This window comes from Heliangelus exortis, chromosome 2 (assembly GCF_036169615.1).
Source record: "Heliangelus exortis chromosome 2, bHelExo1.hap1, whole genome shotgun sequence".
NCBI lineage: Eukaryota > Metazoa > Chordata > Aves > Apodiformes > Trochilidae > Heliangelus > Heliangelus exortis.
In genome coordinates, this window is record NC_092423.1 from 1,403,528 (window position 1) to 1,428,626 (window position 25,099).

The window sequence follows — 25,099 nt, forward strand, 5'->3', positions numbered from 1 at the left end:
TTTTCCTCCCCACCCAAAACCCTGAGTGAAGTTGATTGTGGAGGATTGAACCCATTGGGTTTTTTTCTCCCTCCAGAGGTGGCTGCCACTCTGTAGCAGATGAGAGGATGATGATGGTGTGGCTGGAGAAATGCTCATTTTTAACTCTAATCCAAACTGGGCTCCTTTGCCAGCAGAATTGGACCTGGACATGTAGGAAGGAGACAAACCAGGACATGAATGTTGGGTTTCCACCCTGAATTACTCTCTGGAGGTGTTTGGAGAGCAACTACAGGAGAATCCATGGGTTAAATGAGACACCACTTTGGGTGGGTGCCATCCCACCAACCTGGGTGCCACCACAGCCTGGGGTGTCTCCAGGAATGGATGGGTGAGGGTTAGTCCTGGAAAAGTGCTTCTCAGCCATCCATCACCTGGGCTTCTCTCTGTGGCCTTGGGGAAAGCCTTCTTTTAAATTTTCTTCTCCTGCGAGTGCCATGACAAAAGAACAACAGATCTTAAATCAGTGGAAAGGTTAAAGGAGACCTTGTAATGTCCCCATGATGGTCTGGATGCCCAAATTGCCCAAATTTTAGCCATTGATCAGGTGATGCTGAGTCCTGGTGCCTCCTCCAGCCCCATGGTTTTTCAGCCACTTTATTGCCCAGAACCCCCCTTATCCTGAGTGACTTTCAATTTGGCTGTAGAAGTTCTCCTGAAATACCAAACGGATCTGAAATAAAGGCTGATGCTTCTCTTGAGCAATCTAAGACATGAGATGCCTGTCAAAAAAAGAGAAAAATTAAAAAAAAAAAAAGCATCTTGATTGACTGGAGCTGGTAGGAAGCTCAGGTAATGAGGGCTCTTTCAGAGCTGTTAAAAAACTGGCAGCAATTTTGGGATGAAAACCAGTGTTTCACAGGGAATAACAACATCACACAATGGTGTCAAAGGATAACTGAGGGCAATTAATGGAACTTCTTCACTTTTGAGGTTATTTTAGGCTGTCATGAACACAGAGTAGTGGGAAGACAGGGAATTTTGCAACAAGAGAAGAAAGAAGTGCTAGAAGAAAATTTAATAAATAGAAATTCTGCTTTATAACAACAAAATAATGATCTGTTCACCTTCACATCTTTTTTTTTTTCACTTTTTATTTTTTTTTTTTTTTCCCCTTCCACTCCATGACTACTATTCCAGGGGGATTTAAAGGAAAGGGATTATACTCACTGGATTAGTAACACTACGCTGCCCAGACTGAAACTCACAAATTGGGGTGGATGCTCCCAGCACCATCAAAGCAGAGGAAATTGATCCGTGACTGTGAGGTTTGGAAGAGAAAATGGAATTTTGAGGGAGGTGAGGAATCTGAAGGTGAAATTACAACCACTCCAGGACTGTTCCCTCCATCCCTGTGCCCTCACATCCTGCTGGGGGTGGAGGGAGAAGCCCAGACAAGACCAGCCAGGCTGTATTTCTGAGCAGTTGAAAGGTTTCTCAGGGGTTTGGGGAAATAATTAAGTAAATAAAATTTTAATATGCAATTAAAATGTAAATTTTAAATGTAAATGTAAAATGTGTAAAATTTTTAATGTAAAATGTGTGTAAATACAAGTGTAAGTGTAAATTTAAATATAAATAAGTGTAGATGTAAATGTAAGTGTAAATATAAATGTAAGTATACGTGTAAATATAACGTAAGTATAGATATAAATATAATTATAAAAATAAAAAAGAATAGAAATAAAATAATAAAATAAAGTAAAATTAATAAAACTAAAAATGAAAATAAAAGTAAAAATCAAAATACAATAACAACAACAAACAATAATAATAATAATAATCATCATCATCATCATCATCTCCTGTATGTGTTTTTTGTCTAGCTGGGGAGTTTTGGGCAGGTTACATCCCCCTGCCTGAAATCAGAGCAGACCTGAACCCTGCAGCAGAGAGCCATGAAATCCCTTTTCCTCAGTACTGAGTTTTTTTCCTCCACGGAAGCTCTCAGCTCAGCACAGGCTGTCGTGGCTGTAATTACCCACTGAGTACATTAGATCCCTGCTTTTCATTTTCCCTCAGTCCCTTTTGTTTCCATGCTTTTTTTTTTTTTTTTTTCCCTTTTTCCCGGGGAAGAGCAGCATTAATTTCTGGCTGCTGGGCTGACAATTCACGACTCCTGCTCATCACTTTGGGGTGGAACAAAAGGTTGGGCAGGAGCCACGGGCAGGGAGCTTGGCAGCTCTACCAGACCCTGGCCAAGTGTCAGAGAAGAAGCACATCAACTGCTGCTGGGCATCCCACTTGAGTTTGGGCCAAGCATCTGAGTCCACTCAGCATCCTGATTGAAGAAGAGAATGTGCTTTGGGGGGGCTCCGGGCCATTTGTCACCGTGGAAAAGTGCCTGGGAAAGTCTAGGATCATGGAATGGTTTGGGTTGGAAGGGATCTTCAAGATCATCTCCTTCCAACCCAAACTCCATGGGCAGGGACACCCTCCCAGCAGCCCAGGATGATCCAAGCCCCATCCAACGTGTGTCATAGAATGTCAGGTTGGAAGGGGCCTCAAGGATCATCTGGTCCAACCCTCCTAAAATTATTGTTTTATAGTAAGCAAGAATTTTGTTTCAAATAATTTTTTTTCAGCTCAGCCCCGCCGAGCTGAGACTCCAAACTTTCCAGAGTTTGAATCCACCCCTTCCCTGTGGGAGAACATTCCAATGTCTGAGTGTCCTCACGGGGAAAAATTCTCCTTCTGTGTCCAATGGGAATCTAAATAATCCAGCACAACTTGAATGGGAGAAGATGAAAGATCCAGACTACACCTGGGCATTCCAGACCACTACCAGCAAACCTTTCCTTCAGCACTTCCAGGGAAATGGCATCAACAACCCCCCTGTCCAACCTATTCCAGTATCTCACTACCCTATATATTTTTTCCTAATATCTAACTTAAATCTACCTTTTTCCATTTTAAAACCTCCACCCCTTGCTTTATCACAACCCCCTCAGGTGAAAAATCCCTTCCCAGCTTTCCTCTAGGTCCCCTTCATGGACTGGAAGGTCACTATAAGGTCTCCTTGGAGCCTTCCCTTCTCCAGGTGTAATTTCCTGAGAGAGGAAAAGCAGGATGTGCAAAGGGCCAAGAGTCCTTATTGTAGGAGTTTATCAATAGGGTGGAAAACTAAGAAGCTGGTGGTTATAATCCCCTTATTCCCGTTTTCAGGAATTGTGTGGTCAGGAATTGTTAGGTTCTTGGAACCCAGCACCTCTGCTGGAAGTTGTGTTTGTCTTCTCTGGGATCAGGTAGCACCTGGCACAACTTGTGTGGGAGAACAGGAAAGATCCAGACTACACCTGGGCATTCCAGGCCACCACCCAAAAAAAAAACCAACCCACAATTATTCAATTACAATTAGCATTTTTTATGCCTCGAAGAACAAACAGCATGTGGAGAACAGATGGGCTCAGGCAGGGGGTTATTTGAAGGTGATAGATATGAGTGTTGGTAGAAATTATAGAGATGTGGAACTGAAAGGGGCTCCAGGAAAGCTGGGGAGGGACTTGGGACAAGGGCCTGGAGGGATGGGAGCCTGTGAGGGGGAAGGGTTTGGAGCTGGGAGAGGGGAGATGGAGAGGAGATCTTGGGCAGGGAGGGAGGGAGAAATTGTTTGGGGTGAGGGTGCTGAGCCCCTGGGTGCCCAGGTTGCCCAAGGAAGCTGTGGCTGCCCCATCCCTGGCAGTGTTGAAGGTTGGATGGGGCTTGGAGCCCCCTGGGCTGGGGGAAGGGTCCCTGACCATGGCAGGGGGGGCACTGGGTCAGCTTTCGGGTCCCTTCCAACCCAACCCAGTCTGGGATTCTGTGATTCCTCTCCCAGGGATGGTGCAGGAGGGTTTGGGAATGTGTCTTCAAACCTTCCCCTCCTTTCCCAGGTGCTGGGAGGTTGAGGTGGGACAGCCAAGGGTGAGATCCATCTGACCAGGTGTAGCTGCACACACCCAGAGCAAGGTTTGGGTGCAATCCAAGCAGAACCAGGGTTCTGACACAGGGGGTAGGGAGAGGACAAGGGAAATGGGTTAAAACTTGGAGAGAGAGGGGAGATTGAGGTTGGAGATGGGGGAGAAATTCTTGAATTTGAGGGTGCTGAGCCCCTGGGTGCCCAGGTTGCCCAAGGAAGCTGTGGCTGCCCCATCCCTGGCAGTGTTGAAGGTTGGATGGGGCTTGGAGCCCCCTGGGCTGGGGGAGGGGTCCCTGACCATTCGGGGGGGTTGGGACTCAAATAATCTCTCAGGTCCCTTCCAACCCAACCCCATGGTTCCATGATACACTCATGAGCAGTGATGGAGAGAGATGGAGACAACCTGGGGCTTGGCTGCTGGGAGGAAGGTTGGATGACTTCCTCCTGTCTGGCTCTGTGTGAAGGGGAGAATTCAACCCCTGGTTGAAAAATAAGATCTCAGTGGGAGAGTGACTGTGGTTAACAAACAGCCCTCTTTTCCATTGCCCTCCTGAGGGCTGAGGAGGTGGTGTCAGGCCAGGTGAAGTCAGGGACATGAACCTGTGATCTCTTCTCCTGTGGTGTGATGCAAAATGCATGAGGTTTAGAGAAAGTTAATCTGCTTACAGCTCTCAGAACTCATCCCTGGCTTCTCTTGCAACAGCATCCCCCAGGTGCTCAGCAGGGCTTGCTAAACGATACAAATAAATGAGCCATTAATTGGCTCTTCATTTGCTCTGAATATTTTTCTCTGCTATTTCTCTGAAAGCTCCCCAACTATGCAGGGTCATGTAATTATTCCTTCTTTTTTTGAATTTTTTTTTTTTTGGCCAAGATGTATTTTATAATGAAAGAGCCGTAGAATTTCACCCTTTGGGGAAAAAAAGAATCTTATTCCTGGCTGTGACAAGCTGAGGTGTTATTAATTTTCCTGCCTGAGTTCTTAAGCTCTTCTACTGACCCATGAGACTTTCCATTGGCTGTTTGCAGAGGGCTTTGCTGGGGACATCAGGCTTAAAACCTTTAAGAGTGGCTGCAGGTTACACAAGGGAAGATGTTGTTGAGTTCTAACCTGCTGCTTGGGGCAGCACAAATAAAATTGTACTCCTGGTTGGTCTGGCTGCAGTTTGTGCTGATGGAAAAAAGGTCAGGACATGGCCCTGAATATTAACCCATGAGCTGTGTTAGGAAAATATCAGACTGATCTGCGTGGGTTTGGTCCAGGCCAACTAGCACAGTCCTGGATCATGCAAAGATCCCCCATCCATCCTGATCTTGAATGCTTCCAGGGATGGGGCATCTACAGCTTCTTTGGGTTCAGTTGCAGGAATGGTCCTATGTAAGACAGCAAGAATCCACACCAGCAATATTTGCTCATCACTGTGCACCCTTCCCTGAAAGATTAAATTTTGGCTCATGTCTTGCTACCTATGGTCATGGTCGACCAACAGAGATGATGAAAGTTGGGCTTCCATCTGTAATTTCAGCTGTAATGGAGAGGCAGACCAAACCTACACTCATGTGCTGCCACAATTCCTCTTGGATGCAGAGGGTATGAAACAGTGGGTGACTTCAGCAAGACTTGGGTAAATTATTGGCCAAAAAAAGATGTGGATGGTTTGCTCACATCTGAATCCCTTTGCTGATCCCACTCAGACAGTTCCACCCCACACATGGGCTGCCTCATTTGAAACCAGGGTTGGAGAAGTCCCATCAGGACCATCTTCCACCCTCCCAGCCTGTACCAGGATCATCCAGTTCCAACCTTCCTGCCATGGGCAGGGACCCAGATTGCTCCAAGCCCCATCCAACCTTCAACACTGCCAGGGATGGGGCAGCCACAGCTTCCTTGGGCAACCTGGGCACCCAGGGGCTCAGCACCCTCACCCCAAACAATTTCTCCCTCCCTCCCTGCCCAAGATCTCCTCTCCATCTCCCCTCTCCCAGCTCCAAACCCTTCCCCCTCGCAGGCTCCCATCCCTCCAGGCCCTTGTCCCAAGTCCCTCCCCAGCTTTCCTGGAGCCCCTTCAGGCACTGGAAGGTGCTCTAAGGTCTCCCCATGGGATCCTTCTCTTCTCCAGCCTCAACACCCCCAACTCTCTCAGCCTGGCTCCAGAGCAGAGCTGCTCCAGCCCTCCCAGCAGCTCCAGGGCCTCCTCTGCACTGGCTCCAACAGCTCCGTGTCCTTCTGCTGCTGGGGACCCCAGAGCTGGACCCAGCTTTACCCCAGGGGGGTCTCCCCAGAGGGGAGCAGAGGGGGACAATCCCCTCTCTCAGCCTGCTGACCACACTTCTTTTGATGTAGCTCAGGATAAAATTGAGCTTCCCTCCCACACTCTTGCAACGCTATCCCAGAAGTCTCTGGAATCTCCATCCCTGGTGTCCCCCAGGACACAGGTTGCTCCATGGGCACCTGTGAGATCCACCAAACCTTCCCTGCAGGGCTTCAAATCTGAGCTTCTTTAGAGAACCAGCCCTGGGTGTTTGTTTTATTGCTCAAGACTGGGGGTTCAGGAGGATTTGCTGCCTCCTCAGCCTGCACTGAGAAAGACAAAGCAGAAGTGGGATATCTGCAAGGAAAACCTTTCCCACTGGTGATGGTTTCAGCCAGGATAGAGGAAGGTATTTGGAAATGAAGCTAAGATAGATGTGCAGCTCAGGGCTGATTAACCCTGAGATGGTAATAAAGGCTTTGCAGGCAGTGTAAAAACCATGCTGGGCATTGCTAATGCAAAGGAAACTGGAACTGGAATGGCACTGGAATGGCCCAGTAGGGATGGCAAGAGAGCTCCGAAGAAGAGCCAAGCCCCCGAGAGAAGGCTCGCCGCAACATCTGGTGGAGAATGCGGGCAACAACAGCAAGCCGTAAATGCTGAGGTAAAAAAAGAAGCTCTACACGACCACGTTGGTGCGGGAAGCTCTACAAAGCCTGGCTTAAAATGCGGAAGGCGATATAAAGAGCTTCGAAATACGCAACCACGTCAGATGGAGCTACTACAGTGGTGCGGGACGCTCTAGAAAGAGCTCCAAAAAACGCAACCACGAAAAAAGCTCCACAAGGCCAGGCTTAAATGCTGAAGGCGGCGTGTAGAAGCTCGGAGTAAAAGCCCAGCATGGCAAGATACAACAGCCCGGAATGGCGAGCCAGGCAGGAGAGAAGAATGAGGCTCAAAAGGCGCAGCGAGTTGGCGCGCGGAACTCAAGCCCGAGGAATGCTGAAGCTGAAGCGGAGCTCTGAGTGCGCATCAAGTCAGTGCGGTCCTGAAACGGAGCCCTAGGGACACGTGATAAGACTGGTGCGCTGAATGCTCGGAGAAGCCTCTGCATGGCCAGGCATCCCGAGGTGGCGAGTACCAGCGAAAGCTGAGCTGGTGCTCATGAGGCCTCATCTCCTGCTGATAACAAAGGCCAAAGCGGCGCAAAAAAGCCGGCAAGACCCTGAATTTTCCCTCCATAAAGGCAAAGAAAGAAAAAAAAAAAAAAAAAAACGAAAGATTGAAAAGGCCTATTGAAAAAAAAAAAATATTTATTGAAAAATAATGAGAATAATTAAATGTTTATAAATTATTGTGGAAATGTTTAAATGAATTGTATATTGAAAAATAATGAAAATAATGAAATGTTTATAAATTATTGTGAAATGAAATATTTAAAAAATAATAATGAAATGTTTGAATGAAATGTTTAAAAATGAATTGTAAATTATCGTAAATGTTGAAAAATAATGAAAAATAATGAAATGTTTGAAAAGGCCTATTGAAAAAATGAAGTTTATTTTTTTTAACAAACAACAAAAAGGGGGGAAATAGGGATGGCAAGAGAGCTCCGAAGAAGAGCCAAGCCCCCGAGAGAAAGGCTCGCCGCAACAGCCCAGGACAGTGGTGGAGTCACCATCCATGGAGGCATTTAAAAGGCATTTGGACCTGGTCCTTAGGGACATGGATTAGGAGCTAAATGATGGTGTTGGTCAAAGGTTGGACTGGATGAGCTTGGAGGTCTCTTCCAACCTAAATATCCTGGGATTCTGTAAAGGCAATTGCTCACTTAGGACAAAAAATAATCCTTGATCCAACCTCCAGGAGTGTTTCTCTGAGCTTGGTGTGCTTTTCCCCACCTGAGGATATAAACCCAGCCAGGCTGGTGACCTCCTTCATTGGGAGCTCAGCTGAAGGACACCTGGGTGTTTTTCTGGTTTTTTTTGATCCTGGATGAATCCACAACACTTGGCCCTTGGTCTCTCCTCTGTGGTGGTTGGATTTGTGATGGCACTGAGGCAGCTTCCAGACTTAGAGGGAGGTTAAGGAAAAATGAGTCAGGGAAGAAAGACTCTGAGCTCTGTCACATAGGGGATAGGGCCAGAAAATCTTTTCAGGGTTCAATGCCAGGATGAGAGAAAATAACAAACTAAAGCTGGATTTGGTTTGGTTCCTCTCTTTAAGCTAACCTGGGCTGTCCTGATGGAACTAGGAGTAGTTGGTGCTCATGGAAGTAGCTTGGCAGGTTAATGCAAATGAGGAGAAAAGGGACTTTGGGGAATGTCCTCAGGAAAACAATTGCTAGGGGAAATTTCAGTGGTGCAAAGTAAGCAAGGACTTCCATCAACTTTCACGGGAATTTAGGTCTTTAACTGCTTCCAGGTTTTTGGAAAACTCCCTTGTGGACTGGGTTTGATATAAACACAGGAGGGGCAGGGAACTGGACTCGTTGTGCAATGAAAATTCAGAATGCAATGAAAAATTGAGAAATGGACCTTTGTGCAGAAGCACAGGGGGAGCTGCTTAGAAAGGGATTTGGGTGCACAAAATGATGACAAAATCATTTCACTTTGCTCCAGAGGGCAATTCCTTGGCATTTGCTTGAATCTGGATGATGCTCTTCTGGCCTGTGCAAGGCTGATGAGGCTGAGGATGTATATAAATGTGTACTGTTTCCCAGGGAAGAGGAGGTTAGTAGGGGAAATGAATAATTTCAGAGGGTATAAACTAATCAGAGATGTTTGGAGAAGGAAGATGCTCCTATAATTAGATTTGATCCAAAGGGTAATGCAATCAAATGCTAATGAAGGTCAGTTGTTTATCACCTGTTGTAAAAAGAGTTGTCTGGGCAGGAAAAAAAAGAAAGAAAGAGTGTTTTGTCTCTATAATAAGAACCTCCAAATCCCATCTTCTAGGTTTGGAGGGTTTAAAGCAAGATGGGATAATGAGATCTTCAAATCTGACCTCATGTATTCCCTTGTCCTTCCAGCTCCACAATCATCTCCACGCTGACACTAATGGATTGGGTTTTGAGGGCAATAAATCTTTCTGGAAGAGTATTGAGTCTTATTAAAATTGGTGAGTCAATTCTGTAGCTGAAGTTCCCAGAATTACCCTGACTTAGAGCCATGGAGAGTTTGACGCCACCCTTAAAGCAATAATAATTATAATAATAAAAGCTGTTGCTCAGGTTTTGGGGTTATTTTTGTTTTGGTTTATTTTGTGTCTTTTTCTTGTGTGTGTGTGTTTGTGTCTTTTTCTTTATAGCACTCTATGAGCTCATTAAAACCAAACAGGAACAACTAAGTGCTCTCTCCGTGGTCAGCTCAGAGCTCAGGATGAAACACAAGCCTTATTTTCTCATCAGATTGTTTTTGCAAAGCAGCAGGGCTTGCCATTGCTTGCAGATTTTATTTTTTGCATCTTGCAGCCCCCTCTCCCCCCCTTTTTCATTACACTCCCTGGGATTTTAGTCAAGAAGCCATCTCCCAGCCAGCAGCAGATGAAAGGGTTGAGCATCTTCATTTGGTTTGCATTAACCCCCGAAACCAAGATGGATGCACTCAATAAAGCTGCTATTTTCCCTTTTAATATCATTATTATTTTTATTTTTATTTTTTTCCGTCACACTGAGACCTCTCCATTTCCTGGACTTGGCATCTTTAGTAGGTGAGTGGTGTCATAAAATATGCTTTTGGTCCACAACCCTTGCACACCTCAGTGGCATTCAGTGCCTTAGCTCCCAGCCAAGCTGTGGAGGGAATTACTGAATTACCCATGAATGCAGTTGCCTTGGCAGGAATCCCTGTGGTTGTAGCCTTGAATCACACTAGAAACAGCTCATCCTTCTGAGGGAAATTAAGTTCATTACTCTGTAAAGGTTATTTTGAAGGAATTAAAAAAAAAAAATGGAGACCTGCTTTGGTATTTCTGTAAGAGGTGAAGAGTGGTTTCTCTCTTCCCAGCACCTGTTGATCAGAGCTGGGATTCATGGATGCTGAGTGGATTCCATAATCAATTTGCAGATGGTTCTTGCCCCATTTGCTTTTTGCATCTCCCAAGCCTGGCTGCTCAGGAGCTTTATTCACTGCTGAGGAGCCAAGGTGCAGGAGATGAAGGTCACCCCCTGAGGGCATGGAAGGACCTGGAAGGTAACTCACAGAATCATAGAACTGTAGAATTTGGAAAAGACCTCTAAGATCACCAAGTCCAACTGCTAACACCCCCCCTGAATAAAAAATACAGATATATATATCTGTATCAACCCACCTGAGCATGTCACAAAGTTCCTCATCTCATGGTTTTTAAACACCCCCAGGGATGGGGACTCCAGCACCTCCCTGGGCAGCCCATTCCAATCCCTGACTGCTCTCTCAGGAAAGAAATCCTTCCTCAGATTTGCTCTAAACCTCCCCTGGGGCAACTTCAGCCCATTCCCTGGGCTCCTCTCATTGTTCCCTGGGGAGAAGAGCCCAGCACCCACCTCCCTACAACCTCCTCTCAGGGAGCTGTGGAGCTCCCAACTAAATATTCCCAATTCTTTTCTCCATATAAATACTATATATAAATATAGCTATAGAAATAATTCCCAATTGTTTTCTCCAAACTAAATATTCCCAGTTCCCAAGGCCTCTCCTCACAGGATTTATCCTCCAGACCCTTCCCCAAGGATGGCAGTCAGGATGATGGGAAGTGCAAGGCTTGGAGCTCCTCAACAAAGGAATGAGCATCCCAAGCCCTGCAGCCAAGGCCAAAGAGCCCAGCACCCACCTCCCTACAACCTCCTCTCAGGGAGCTGCAGACAGCAAGAAGGTCTCCTCTCAGCCTCCTCTTCTCCAAACTCAACATTCCCAAGCCCCTCAGATTTCTTCTCCAGACCCTTCCCCACTTGCTTGCCCTTCTCTCAACTCCCTCCAGCCCCTCAATGTCCTTCTTGGAGTGAGGGGCCCAGAACTGAACACAGCCCAGGGGCACCATCCCTGCCCTTCTCCTGCTGGCCACACCATTCCTGATCCAAGCCAGGATGCTGGTGGCCTTTTTGGCCACCTGGGCACACTGCTGGCTCCTATCCAGCTGGGTACCAACCATCACCCCCAGGTCCTCTCCTGCCTGGCAGCTTTCCAGCCACTCCTCCCCAAGCCTGTAACTTGGGGTTGTTGTGACCAAAGAGCAGGACCCAGCACTTGCCCAGGTTAAAAATTCATTTCATTACCTTGGCCCACTGGTCCAGCCCATCACAGATTCATGGAATCTTTGCTTGGAAAAGACCCTTGGGATCACTGAGTCCAACCCAATCCCTACCCTACAAAGTTCTCCCCTAACCCAAATCCCCCAGCACCACCTCCAAGTGACCCTTGAACACCTCCAGGGATGGGGACTCCAGCACCTCCCTGGGCAGCCCATTCCAGGCTCTGACCCCTCTCTTTCTCTGAAGGTTTTTGTTCCTCATGTCCAGTCCAACCCTACCCTGCCCAGGTCCCTTTGCAGAGCCTTCCTACCCTCAAGCAGATCCACACCCCCACCCAGCTTGGTGTCAGCTGCAAACTCACTCAGGAAGCCCTCACTCCGCTCATCCAGATCATTCATGAAGATCCTGAACAGGACCAGCCCCAGACTGAGCCCTGATCCTCTAAACTTGCATCTGGGCCTCTCAACTTTATTTATTTTTTTTTTTCTATTTTTTTTTTCTAATTTTTTTCTATTTTTTTTTCTATTTTTTTTTTTTCCTTCTGGGTAATCTTGCACAACAAGTGACACATTGTTTATCACAGCCCACATGGCTGCGTGTCTGTGTTGGAAGAACACAGCTTGTAAAGCATGTGCAGAGCATTCAGGCACATTTCCTCTGAAGTATTTTTCCTTCCAGTGAACTAAAAGTGATGAGCACTCTGGGCTCTGCAGTCCCAGTTCTCCTGGGATCACCTTCCCACCCAGCAGCATCGTTTGCTTCAAAGCTGAGTCCTTCTCCTGAACTCAGACAAGATTTCCTCATCTTGATGTTAGCTCTCTTGACAGAGACTATAAAATAAAAGCAGCTGAGGGAAAAAACAATCTGTGGAATATTTAGGTTTATATGAAATGTCTTTTTTTTTTTTCCTTTTTTCTTTTTTTTTTCTTTTTCCCCTTTTTTCCCCTTTTTTCCTTCTTTTTTCTTTTTTTTTTTTTCATTTTTAATTTTTTTTCCTTTTTTCTTTTTCGTTTCCTTTATTTTTTTTATGTTAAACTCTTTAAGAAATGCTTTTGAGGTCTCCTGAAGCAGGAACAAACACAGACCGTGCTGTCTCAATGAGATGCTGAAACACCAAGAGTGTGTGGAACTCCATTTTTCACTTCCCAGATAATTCCCAGAGGCAATAATCTTGGGGTAATTTATTTTTTTTTTATTTTGCTGGGGATCTGGGTTTTACCCAGAGGCTAAAAAAAAAGTAAATATATGTATAAAATGTAGAAGGGGGCTTGAGGAACAAACAGTCAGATGAAGAAAGTCGTGTAGAAACTATGGAAGTGTTCAGGATAGCAGAGTACTGCAAGATGTGTTCAAGAAAGTGGGAGAAACCCCTCCCAAATTTTCTTCTTTGCAAACAACGTTTTAGAAACATTCTGGGTTTTTTTTCCCCACTTTACTCTGGTCAATGAATCAGGAAATCCATGTGAAATTCCTGACTGCCATCTCCAGACTCCACACTGCTCACCACGATCTGTGCACAGCATCCAGACAAGTGAATTTCTAGTATCAGAGGGTTGCCCTGACCAGAAGGAGGTTCATGGACAGGGAAAAGAATGGATTTGGCTTCTCATTATTTTTTTTTAGTTTTATTTTTAAATTTTCATTGCCTCTTTTGGGTCGTGCAATGAGGTTGTCACCCAGGGAAAGGGACATTTCATAGTGGAGCCCCAGGGATGAAGACCAATGGCTGTGTTGGGATCAGTCACAGGGAAAAGCAGGATTATATCCCAGTGTATTTCTGTTTCCTGGCCTGAGACTGTTGAAGAAATTGGGTAATTATTGGCTGTTTGAGCTGAACCCAAAGCAAGACTGAGTTGTTGAACTCCCCATGAGACCCACAGGCTTGAGTTCCCAGGGGACAGGATCTCCATGGAGCCACCAAGGTCCTTGGTGATGCCTCCAGTGTTAACACCTGCACCTGGGCTGTTCAGGGAGACAATTCCCATGTGTAGAAGACACGGGACATGTTCTGTGTCTCATTTTTAATAGTTTGTGTGTGCAGAATGCCAGCTGAGGGCACCAGGTGCAACCCAGTTCTTTAGTGGTGTCCCAGCAGGGGTTGGGTGTCCCACAAAACCTCCTGCTGTGATTTCCAAGCCAGGAAACACCCACCACAGGTTGGTGCTATAAATATTCTGCTCTAGCAGGTGGTGGGACAGACCCCTAGGAAAAAAAACCCACACAAACCCATGCATATGTGGATAAAAATGTCTTAGACCCACAGGAAGCCAGAGGTTGAAGGGGACCTACAGGAAAGGTGAGGTGGGTTTTTTTTTTTTCTGGAGATTGCAGTGACAGGACAAGGGGGGGTGAATTTTAACTGGAAGAGGGGAGATTTAGGGTGGATATTAGGAAAAAATTCTTTCCTGTGAGGGTGGTGAGACCCTGGAACAGGTTGCCCAAGGAAGTTGTGGCTGCCCCATCCCTGGAGGTGTTCAAGGCCAGGTTGGATGGGGCTTGGAGCAACCTGGGCTGGGGGAGTGGTCCCTGACCATGGAAATAGGGATTGGAACTGGAAGAGCTTTAATGTTCCTTCCAACCCAAACCATTCCGTGATTCTATGATGGTTCTGTGAGGTTGAGGACAAACTGCTGTGTAGCTTTGCTGTTCAAAAAGCAAACTTTTCAGCTTTTTCCTTGCAGAAGTGGAATCCTCCATTATAAAAGGACTTGAAATTGAAAGCTGATGTATCAGCAGCAGGGATAAATGTCTCCCAGACTAACTGAACTATTGAGTTTTTTGGCAAAAAACGTTTCTCAGGTTAACCCAACATGGAAAATTCAGCATTAAGTAACTGCCCAAATGCATTTTGGTCTTGTCTGCCTATTTTTTTTCTCCTTCCTCCTTCCCCTTTTCCCCTCAGTTTGCAACCCAGCCACTCAACCAAAACTCCCATCATTCATCCAGCTCCCTACCAGCATTTGCAGGGGGTTTGAAAAGGGTGGAAGCTCTCCCCATTCATCTCAGGAAATCTGGGAGGAAAATCCACGTGTCAGAGCAGACTCAGTCTTCTGCTTCTTGAAGGAAATGTGGAGATGGGGGGGGGGGTTATGTTTTTTAGCTGTGCATATCTGGGTTGCCCACACTCTTTTGTTTCATTAGCACAAGAGGCATTTTTGGAAACTCATCCCACAGAGAGTTGTGGGCAAAGGCAGAGACAGTAGGAAAAGCAAAATAATAGTGTGAAGTCAAAGGGAGCTGCAAACCAGAGTCAGCTGTGGTGAGGAAAGCAATAAAAACATCACTTAGATAAGAACATGTCACTGCAGAGATAATGCTGATCCAGGCAGGAGCTGTAACATCCTGTACAGGGGGATTTGGAACCACAGGAGAAGGTTAGTGGGGTCTGAGTCAAAAGAAGTGATGGATGCTGTCTGAAAAACTTGCCTGTGAAGAGAAAAGGCTTCCCCCAAAGGGACAAAGCTGGCTGAGCTAATGCTGTTAACCCTTTGAGGTTGGCTGGAGGGGTTTGCAGGAGGGGACCTGCAGGGAGGATGCTCTGAGTGAAGCTCTCTGTGGTGCTCACAGTGTGGTTTAAGTGCAAAAGCAAAGACTGTCTGGGTCTCCAGAACTCTCTTCTGTCCCTGATGGCCTCAACCCAGAGGCACCAAGTGACCTGAGACCCCCATGAAGAAAAAAAAATCACTAGAAGTCCAGCAAGATCCTTCAAGGTGTCAGAGCTCACAAAGGGAAAGAGCAGTGACAACCCCAAGGAAGGGCCCTGAGGGACTCATTTTGGGTGGCACCTTTCTGCTGGCTAAAATTAAGGAGCTTGGTTGTAAAGCTGAATCATAGAATCATAGAATCATAGAATGGGCTGGGTTGGAAGGGACCTCAGAGCTCATCAAGTCCAACCCTTGATCCACTCCCCCCGTGGTTCCCAGCCCATGGCACTGAGTGCCACATCCAGGCTCTTTTGAAATATCTCCAGGGATGGAGAATCCACCCCTTCCCTGGGCAGCCCATTCCAATGCCTGAGCACCCTCTCCACAAAGAAATTCTTTCTAATGTCCAACCTAAACCTCCCCTGGCACAACTTGAGACCTCTTGTGCCCTCTTGTCTTGCTGAGAGTTGCCTGGGAAAAGAGCCCAACCCCCCCCTGGCTCCAACCTCCTTTCAGGGAGTTGGAGAGAGTGATGAGGTCTCCCCTGAGCCTCCTCTTCTCCAGCCTCAACACCCCCAGCTCCCTCAGCCCTTCCTCACAGGACTTGTGCTGGATCCCTTCACAGCCTCCTTGCTCTTCTCTGGACCTGCTCCAGCACCTCAATCTCCTTCCTGAGCTGAGGGGCCCAGAACTGGACACAGGACTCAAGCTGTGGCCTCCCCAGGGCTGAGCACAGGGGCAGAATCCCTTCCCTGGACCTGCTGGCCACGCTCTTCCTGAGCCAGCCCAGGATGCCATTGGCCTTCTTGGCCACCTGGGCACACTGCTGCCTCCTCTTCAGCTTCCTGGCAATCCAGACTCCCAGCTCCCTTTCTGCCACTCTGTGCCCAGCCTGGAGCTCCCCATGGGGTTGTTGTGGCCAAAGTGCAGGACCCGGCACTTGGAATGTTGAACCTCATCCCGTTGGGATCAGCCCAACTCTCCAGTCTGTCCAGGTCCCTCTGCAGAGCCCTCCTGCCTTCCAGCTGATCCACACTCCCCCCAGCTTAGTGTCATCTGCAAATTTGCTGAGATACCTTCCCTCTCCCCCTTGCCTCCAGTCTGAAGCTTTTCCTAAATAATTCCTCCTCTGAACTTGCTTCCCTCTCTTGGTGTCAGGATCTTCACTGTGACACAGAGGGAGTAGAGCATGAGGTTATAATGACAGTCATTCTCCTCATCAGACTGAAGAAATGTTATTGTCAGGGCATTCTAATTATTCTATATATTATATATATTCTATAATTACCCTTCTGATTATTTGAGCTCAGTATTGATGCCCTCCCAACAGACAGACATCAAAATGCACGAGAAAGCTGAAAACTGAAGGGGAACTGAAGGGTGAGGTACAACTGATGGAAGCTGCAAGAAATTTCTGAGTAGATACCAGAAAAAGAAATAAATGAAGAAATAAATCACAGTGACAGAAAATGAAACAGGAGGCCAGACACTGTGGGATCTCCACTTGTGGAGATATTAAAAACCCAAGAGAATGTGGCCCCCCAAACACAATCTGAAGATGGATCTGATGTTAAACTTCTGCTTGGAGCAGGGTGTTGGACCAGATGTTCTTTGGAGGTCTTTTCCAACTTAAATTGCTCTGCAGGATTGTCACAATCCTATAATAGGCTTCTTCCAGGTTTCCCACCTGCTCTTGTGACCTCGTGGTTGCCTGGGTTTGGGTCTTCTTGAAGGGGACTTGTTTCCAGTTTGAGATGGAGCAGAGGGGACACCCAAATGTCACTGTGTTGTCTCTGCAAATCCAACAATATGGACACAGGGGGAATGCAAAGCCTCAGAAGCTCTATGGAGGGATGTGTATATATATATTTAAGCTAAAACATGGGAAGTTCCAGCTGAAGCTGAGGAGAAACTTCTTGGCTGTGAGGGTGAGGGAGCCCTGGCCCAGGCTGCCCAGAGAGGTTCTGGAGTCTCCTTCTCTGGAGCCTTTCCAACCCCCCCTGGATGTGTTCTGTGTGCCCTGCCCTGGGGGATCCTGCTGGGACAGGGCTGGCACTGGAGCAGCTCTGGAGGTCCCTTCCAACCCTGAACATTCTCTGATTCTGTGAGATTTTCCTGTCCATGCTCACATACAGATGCACAAATATATTTCTATATATACGTGTGAAGAGAGGAAGATACATGGAAGGAACACATCCAGGACTCTGGAGTTCCTCAGAGGGGAAAGTGTTACAAAGGCCTTGGCCAAGAAGTTTGGCCCTTCTGAGATTTTTAGAAGTCCTTATTTTGCCCCGAGGGACTTCTTTTTTATGCCAGAATGTCTTCACCCAGATATTCCCAGTCCTGTTGCTCCATGTAAGTCTCATTGCAGGTCTTTCTGACCACGGGGTTGATTGCAACATGCTGAAGGGAGAGGGATGGAGAGACAAAAAGAAAACTCCAAGCTGAAGCCATCTCAGCTCACCTCTGCAAAGCAATCAGTATATTTTCCCACCCAATGAAACATTCCAATCTTATCAGCCACAGGTAAATCACATTTTTCCTCATAGAATCAAAGAATGGTTTGCTTTGGAAGGGACCTTAAAGGTCATCCAGTTCCCACTAGACCAGAGTGCTCCAAGCCCCATCCAACCTTCAACACTGCCAGGGATGGGGCAGCCACAGCTTCCTTGGGCAACCAAGACCAGGTCTCACCACCCTCACACCAAAGAATTTCTTCCTCAGATCTCATCTAAATCTCTCCTCTGGCAATTTAGAACTGTTGCTCTTTGTCTTATCAAGCCATTCCCTTGTCAGAAGTCCCTCTTCATCTTCCCTGAGCCCAAGGGATCTCCCTACTTGGTTTAATAACCAGCCACGAATGTCACATGGAAATTTCCAGAGGGCTTCCTTTCCCTCTGAAAAAAATATTCCCTGTGTAAAACACTGGGGCCAGAAATCAGCACCGTGGGGATGTGATGCCCTCTGGTTGCCCAGGGCAAGTTGCTGGGGCAGCTTGTTTAAAGTCACCCACCCTGTGCTTCAGAGAGAGGACATGAAGTTTCTCCACCCCATTTAACATCTCCAGTAGTGTCAAGGGATGATGCAGTCAAAAGTATGGACCCCCTGAACACCTACTTTGCTACCTAACCCATCCCCAACCAGATTTTACCCCTGGCCTTGCCAGGGAACTTTGGGGAAGCACCTGAGATAAAGCAGAGCATTCAGTCCCTGAGGTTTAGTATGGATTTATCAGCATGAAATCAATTTTGGGTCGGTTTCTACTTTTTGTCTGAATGCAAGGAAGGTCTCAGATGAAGATTTGGGAATTGGCCTTTCCCTCAAACCCGTAACAAAAAAAGGGGAGCCACTGGTGGTGATGGGGGGTGAATAAACAAGGCTGGGCTGTGCTAAATCCAAGAGAAGACAAAACCTCCGACCTCCAGCTGTAATTAGCTGAGGGCCTGGGGGAAAGCTGTATTTTCAGTCTGTCTAATGCAGCATTCCAGATGTTTAACTTTTTATGTCTTCACAGAAACCTAAGACCCCATTCCCAAACCCCCCTCTGGATGCTTTTGTCCAGGGAAATGATTCAGAAGGCAACCAAGAGGTATTTGCCTCACTGTGCAGATGAGGACTCAGTGGCATCAGGCCGGCAGATAGGAGCTGACCAGAAAAATGTGCACAATAATAAACAAAAATAATTGTGTTGGAACAGATGGATCCCTCTGGGTTAGCCTCGTGTCTTCTTTTCTTTCAGCTTTTTCCTGCCAGACACTCCCCCAAAATAACTCTCACTCCCCTTCAGCTGGCTTTGCTGGTTCTTGTGAGTTTATTGCAGGTTTCCCAAGAGCTGGCATTTTCCTCCCAGGACTCCACTGCTGAAGTCCTGTGGTTACCAAAGCAGCCAGCTTTCTTTCAAAACCAAAATTAAATTTCCAGTCCTCGTGGCTGGGGAGAAAAACTAAACACGTCTCGAGCCGAACCTGAAGTCAAATATAATATGATCTTTTTCTTCCCAACAGCAAAATAGGAGATCATGTTTTATAGACTCGGCTCTGGGTTGTTGCTCCAAAGCAGTTATCAAGAACACAGCCAGGCTGGTAAATTTTTAAGCTCAGTCTGATGAATTTCTGAGTGATTTTATACAACAAGGTCACCTACAGAAACCCTGAAGCTCCTTTAGATTCCGTGCTTCAGTGTCCCCTTTCCCAGATTTCCCTTCTGCACTTCCAGGGCACGATTCACAGCAGTACAAATGTTGCTCTGTAAGTAACCAAGAACAGCAGAACCTTCCATTAAAAAAGTTTTTACAGTGGAGATAAAAATCAGGGGAATATGGACAGCATCAGGGTCTGGCTGTGCCACTATGTGATGCTGGAAGAAGAATTAATTAAAAAGTCAATTAATAATAAAATACCAGCTGCTGGCTTATTAGTAATGAAAAATAATGTGCTGATTATTTCTCTATACACCCCCAAACCCATGCAGACCAGGCAGCTGTGTAACTGCCTTTGCTGGGTCATTCAGCAGAGGGAGGAGAAGGTCTGGGACTTTTTTTAGGGAGGGTTCAAAGTGGAGCTTGTGGCAAAAGCCATCGACACAGGGGAACACATGGGAGACCTGTACCTACCCCTCCAAGTACTAAAGCTGCAAGAATCACAGAATCAGAGAATCATGAAGACTGTAAAAGACCTTCAAGATCATTGAGTCCAACCATAATCCATCTATCATAGCAACTAAACCATCTCCTGAAGCACCACATCTGAACACTTCTTTGGACACCTCCAGAGATGGTGACTCCACCACCTTCATGGGCAGCCCATCCTAATGCCTCACCACTCTTCCAGTAAAGAATTTTTTCCTAAAATCTAATCTAAACCTTCCCTGGCACAACTTAAGCCCATATCCTAAATCCATTTCACAGAACTGTCATGGCTAGAAAAGACCTCTAAGACCAACCATCATTATGAAGGTGCAGACTGAAAGCAAAAGGTGGTGGAATTTCAGACTATGCCTTGTCCAGCTGCACCTCTGGGAGGTAAATGGAGGAAAAACAAGGAGGAAAAAAAAAAAGGAAAACTTCTCTGAGGGCTACAAATAGAGATTTTGAACCTCTGAGCTCCAGGTACCTCCTGGGAGTGCCTTTGCTTGCTCAGCCTCCAGGTGGAACCTGAGCCTTTGGGATCTTCCTTTCTGGGCATCAGAAGAGCTCTGGGGCAGGGAGGCACCTCTTCCATATTGCAAAATGGGAGAAAGATCCTTAAGAACCTGATGACTGTAGTAAAAAAAAAAAAAAAGAAGAATAAAAACCCCCCAAAAAACGGGGGAGAAGGTTTTCAGTTTTTACCACAGTTACATTCTCCAGCAAGGATCTTGCTTGATGGCACAAAATTTTTGCAGTTTAGATCTTCTCCTTCTTTTCCTGCACCATATCCTGGCTGTGGTAACCCAAGCACCTCCCTACCAACTGAAGTTGGGATGTGTCTGTGCTAATCAACATCATCCCCTGGAGCTCAGTACCATTTCTGCTGATTTTACTTGCGTGCAGGGCCTGGCCCCGCCGTTGTGTGTGATTTAAACAAGATGTTCCTCAGGCTTAGGCATAAGTGAATAAATGATACTTGACATTCTGGGGGAGCTCATATTCACTAAAAAACATTTCTTGTTCCAGCAGACTCACCCTGGTGGTTTGGTCACTTAGTTCCTCTTCATGCTTTCTCCTGCTCCCTTTATCTCATTTTGGTACTATGATGTTTCCAGGACTTTCATGTTCTGTGATTTTACTTCACAATGGGAGTTAAATCTTTCTTGGTCCCATCTCAGGTTCTTTCTGCTCTTTCTCTGCAGATATTTTCTTCTAACCAACATCTGAGTGTGTCTGCAGTTGCCTTCTGTTAGGTAGGAACCAAGCTCTGAGGAAGAGTTGGGTTTGCATTGGGTTGGTGATACTTCTCCCATTGAGACATCTCCCCCTTCTTTCTAGTTGATCAGTGCTTTGTGTTTCTTCATTATTGGGGTTTCTTTCATGTTCTGGGACCCCAGTGCCTCATGGGAATCATTAATATTCACTGCTGACTGCTCAGATCTAGATTACAAGCTCATGGTATGGGAGGGAGGCCAGAGGACTGGCTTGGACTTGTCCTGTCTGGAACTGTCATGGGTGAAAAATAATTCCTCCAGTTGGGTAGGGATGGTTTCCCAGCTACAGCCCAACTCCTGGGGTCTCCTCCAGTAAAGAATCTCGTGTGCCAGATGAGCTTTTTATGAGCTGCATGAAAAGGCCAGTTCAGACCAGTGGAGGTATCATCACTTTAGAGATTGGCTTTGTATCCAGAATGCTGCCACGGCTCCTCCAAAAAAAAAAAAAAAGGTTCATCATAGCATGAAGCCTGGTTTGCTCAGCTTTTGATGAGCTAAGAAGTCCTCCAGCGTTGCTTATTCCTTCAGGAGTGCAGAAACACCAGGGGAGACTTGGAAGGAGACAGATGCCTTGCAAAATCAAGCTTGAAATTAAAGGTTGGAAGAGACCTTCCATTTAATTCCTTCTCAAACCAGCAGGATCTGGGCATTGAGCAGGAATGAGCAGCCTTTAAAAAATCTGAGTTATAGGTTCCTGCTTGACAGTGGTGATTTCAGTCCATTGCAATCTCCCAAGCAGGCCATAAAATGCATTCAACAAGTATTACACGAGCTCTTTAGATGCTGGGGCTGAGAGCTGCTCTCCCAGGAGACTCTTTGAGTGGCCTTTTTGGCTCAGATCCTACTCCATAGGTGGCCCCCACTTCCCACTCTGTGAATCCCTCCTCCCTCACCACGGAACAGCTTGAAACAGGGGTTATAGTACACCTGCTGCTCCAGATAAATCCTTCTCTACAGCTTCATCCAATGCTCCTCCTACAGAAAATTTACACAGTCCTGCATATAAAAACCAGCTGTGAGCACTCTGGCAGCTATCAGTCCTTCTCATCTCCAAAGGGCTGTTGCTTCCAAACAGACATAGTTTGGATTCGATTGATTTTTATTTTTTATTTTTTTTTTTCTTGCTCAAAGTTTGGCTGCTGAGATGTCCTCTCTTTTCCAGGGGCAGCCGAAGGAAGGTTAATCTTGGTGGTGCTCAGCAGAGCAGAGAGGAATGGAAAATTCTTTGCAGAGTTTTTGTTCTTCGAGAGAGAAGAAGAGATCTGGAACTGCCAACTGCTCAGCCAGCAGCAAACTGAGACTTCTGCTTCTCCTGGAGGGAAAAATACTTTTATTTTTATGCCCATCCTTGTCTATTTCTCTTTGATGCAGTACCACGACTTCCTTTTCCAGGTTCAATTTGGTTGCATCTCAGGGTATTTAGATCTAATCTATCACAGGAATAAATTTCTCAGGGGAATGGGAGATGCTCCATCCCTGGAAACATTCAAGGTTAAGTTGGACAGGGCTCTGAGCAACCTGCTCAGGTTGAAGATGTCCCAGCTCACTGCCAGGGACAAGCTGACCTTGAAAGGTCCCTTCCAACCCCAAAATTCTATGATCCTGTGATAACCTGACCCTGGTTGGGTTGAACTGTTGGTTCAAAGTACAGAAAGGAGTTGAAGGAGAGAAAACATCTTTACAGTGAGACTTCTGGGGTGGGCATGGAATGGCAGTGAGAACTTAGGTGCTCACTGGCAAAGGGTTACATTTGGGTGGTTCAGCCCAATTCACCTTTTTTCTACCAGTTTTCTGTACCACCAGTCTTCTGCAGGAAAACTTCCCCCTGTGCTGGTTATTTTCCTTTTTGCTTCATGGACAAAACCATTCTGCTTCATTAGACATCCTGCATATCACCAACATAGGAGATGCCAAAATCTGCCCTTGCTTCACCTGTACCCAAAAATTGTCCAGCACAGTGAAGCTGTGACCTAAGCTACCCCAGAAACCCGTGGGATGGTGCCTAAAGTCCCACTTGATCTGATTGGGGGTGTCTGGGAAGAAAATGGGTGCTGTGGAACCAGGAATGCAAGATGGGGACAGTTGGCATCAAGAGGTTTATCCCATAATTTGGTTGTAGAGTATGGAAGGGCCTTGATCTCATGTAGGGCTGTAGGAAGCAAGAATTGCCACTAATCTGGGCCTTCTGCATAACAAAACTTAAAAGACTTAAGGATTAAATTTTAAAAAGCTCAAACGAGTGTAGATTTAGGTTAGATATTAAGAAAAAACTCTTCACCATGAGGGTAGTAAGACACTGGAAGAGGTTGCCCAGGGTGGTTGTTGATGCCCCATCCCTGGAAATGTTGAAGGTCAGGTTGGATGGGACTTGAACAACCTGATCTGGTGGGAGGTGTCTCTGTCCCCCTTGAAGGAGGATTGGATCTTGATGATCCAAACCATTCTATGATTCTAACTTGAGTGCTCAGTTAAGGATCCTGAGTCCAGTTCATTTGGGAATGACTCCTGGAGAGGGGAAAGGCCACAAAGAGTACATGAAAATGGGCAGCCCAGGCAGTGGGGATGAGATTGGCAGAGGTCTCCTAGCAGTTTGCTTTTACCATATTTCATACCCTAGAGGAGCAGCATCTGCTGGTGCCCTGTTACACACTCTGTGAGGGCAGCACTTTAGGGAACCAGCCTGAATTTTTTGTGCCATCACAGAGCTATGAAGGGAAGGAAGGTGACCCCTGTGACACTGACACCCTGACTGTATCAGGTGGCATGAAAGCATCCTTCAAAATAGCCACTGCTCCCACATTAGGAGAAGAACAGAGCTAGAAGGCAGAGTGCTTTGGGACTAGGAGGAGGGAAAAGGCTGATTTGTCCAATTTGCCTTTTGCTTTATTTTTCCTACTCTAATTTTCTGCTGCATTCTCCAGTTGGTGTTCAGAGCCGTGGCCAGAGAGATGCCATGCACTATTTTACTCCAGTGAAAGCTAAAATTTAGGGTAACTGGGCTGATTAGGGGTCTGGAGAACAAGTCTTACAAGGAGAGGCTGAAGGAGCTGGGGATGTTCAGCCCGGAGAAGAGGAGGTTCAGGGGAGACCTTGTCCTCTACAATCCTTTGAAGGAGGTTGTAGTGATGATGGTGTTGGCCTCTTCTCCCCTGTGACTGTAACAGGACAAGAGGTAATGGGTTCAAGTTGTGCCAGTGGAGGTTCAGATTGGCTGTTAGGAAAAATTCTCCACTGAAGAAGTGGTGAAGCATTGGAAAAGGGAGTGGTGGAGTCATCATCTCCGGAGGTATTAAAAATGGGTGGATGTGGCATTCTGAGAGATGATTTAGTGGTCAAGATGGTGTAGGACTGATGGTTGAACTTGATGGTCTTGAAGGTCCTTTCCAACCATGATAAAACCAGAAAGCTAATGCTTTAAATGATGTGGGAAGCACTCAGTCTAAACTCAAGATGAGGTGAAGGCTCAGACTTACTGAACTTGATCATGGAAACAACAGTTACCTGTGTGGTTGGTTATTTACACACTTGTATTGAGTTTGAAGTCATTCACCTGCTGCTTCTGGAGAACTGAGGCCAGGACACCTGCAGGGTGCTCTGTCATAGTTACCCTATAAAATCCCAGACTGGTTTGTGTTGGAAAGCCCAGTTCCAACCCCCCTGCCATGGTCAGGGACCCCTTCCCCAGCCCAGGGGGCTCCAAGCCCCATCCAACCTTCAACACTGCCAGGGATGGGGCAGCCACAGCTTCCTTGGGCAACCTGGGCACCCAGGGGCTCAGCACCCTCAAATTAAAGAATTCCTTCCCCATCTCCAACCTCAATCTCCCCTTTCTCTCCAAAAGTTTTAACCCATTTCCCTTGTCCTCTCCCTACCCCCTGTGTCAGAACCCTGGTTCTGCTTGGATTGCACCCAAACCTTGCTCTGGGTGTGTGCAGCTACACCTGGTCAGATGGATCTCACCCTTGGCTGTCCCACCTCAACCTCCCAGGAGCTGGGAAAGGAGGGGAAGGTTTGAAGGAACATTCCCAAACCCTCCTGCACCATCCCTGGGAGAGGAATCCCAGAATCCCAGAGAGGTTTGGGTTGGAAGGGACCTTAAATCCCCCCCAGTGCCCCCCCTGCCATGGTCAGGGAC

At 46.6% G+C, this 25,099-nt stretch overlaps 1 long non-coding RNA gene across 1 annotated transcript; it reads right to left on the reverse strand.

Moving 5' to 3' along the window:
* Positions 1-17,193: 17,193 nt before the first annotated feature.
* LOC139793653 (uncharacterized) lies at positions 17,194-20,938 on the reverse strand. The gene is made up of 2 exons (XR_011724694.1): positions 20,726-20,938; positions 17,194-17,466 (listed from the first exon to the last, which is right to left on the reverse strand). It is a non-coding gene; the product is annotated as an uncharacterized lncRNA (long non-coding RNA).
* Between the last annotated feature and the right edge of the window lie 4,161 nt (positions 20,939-25,099).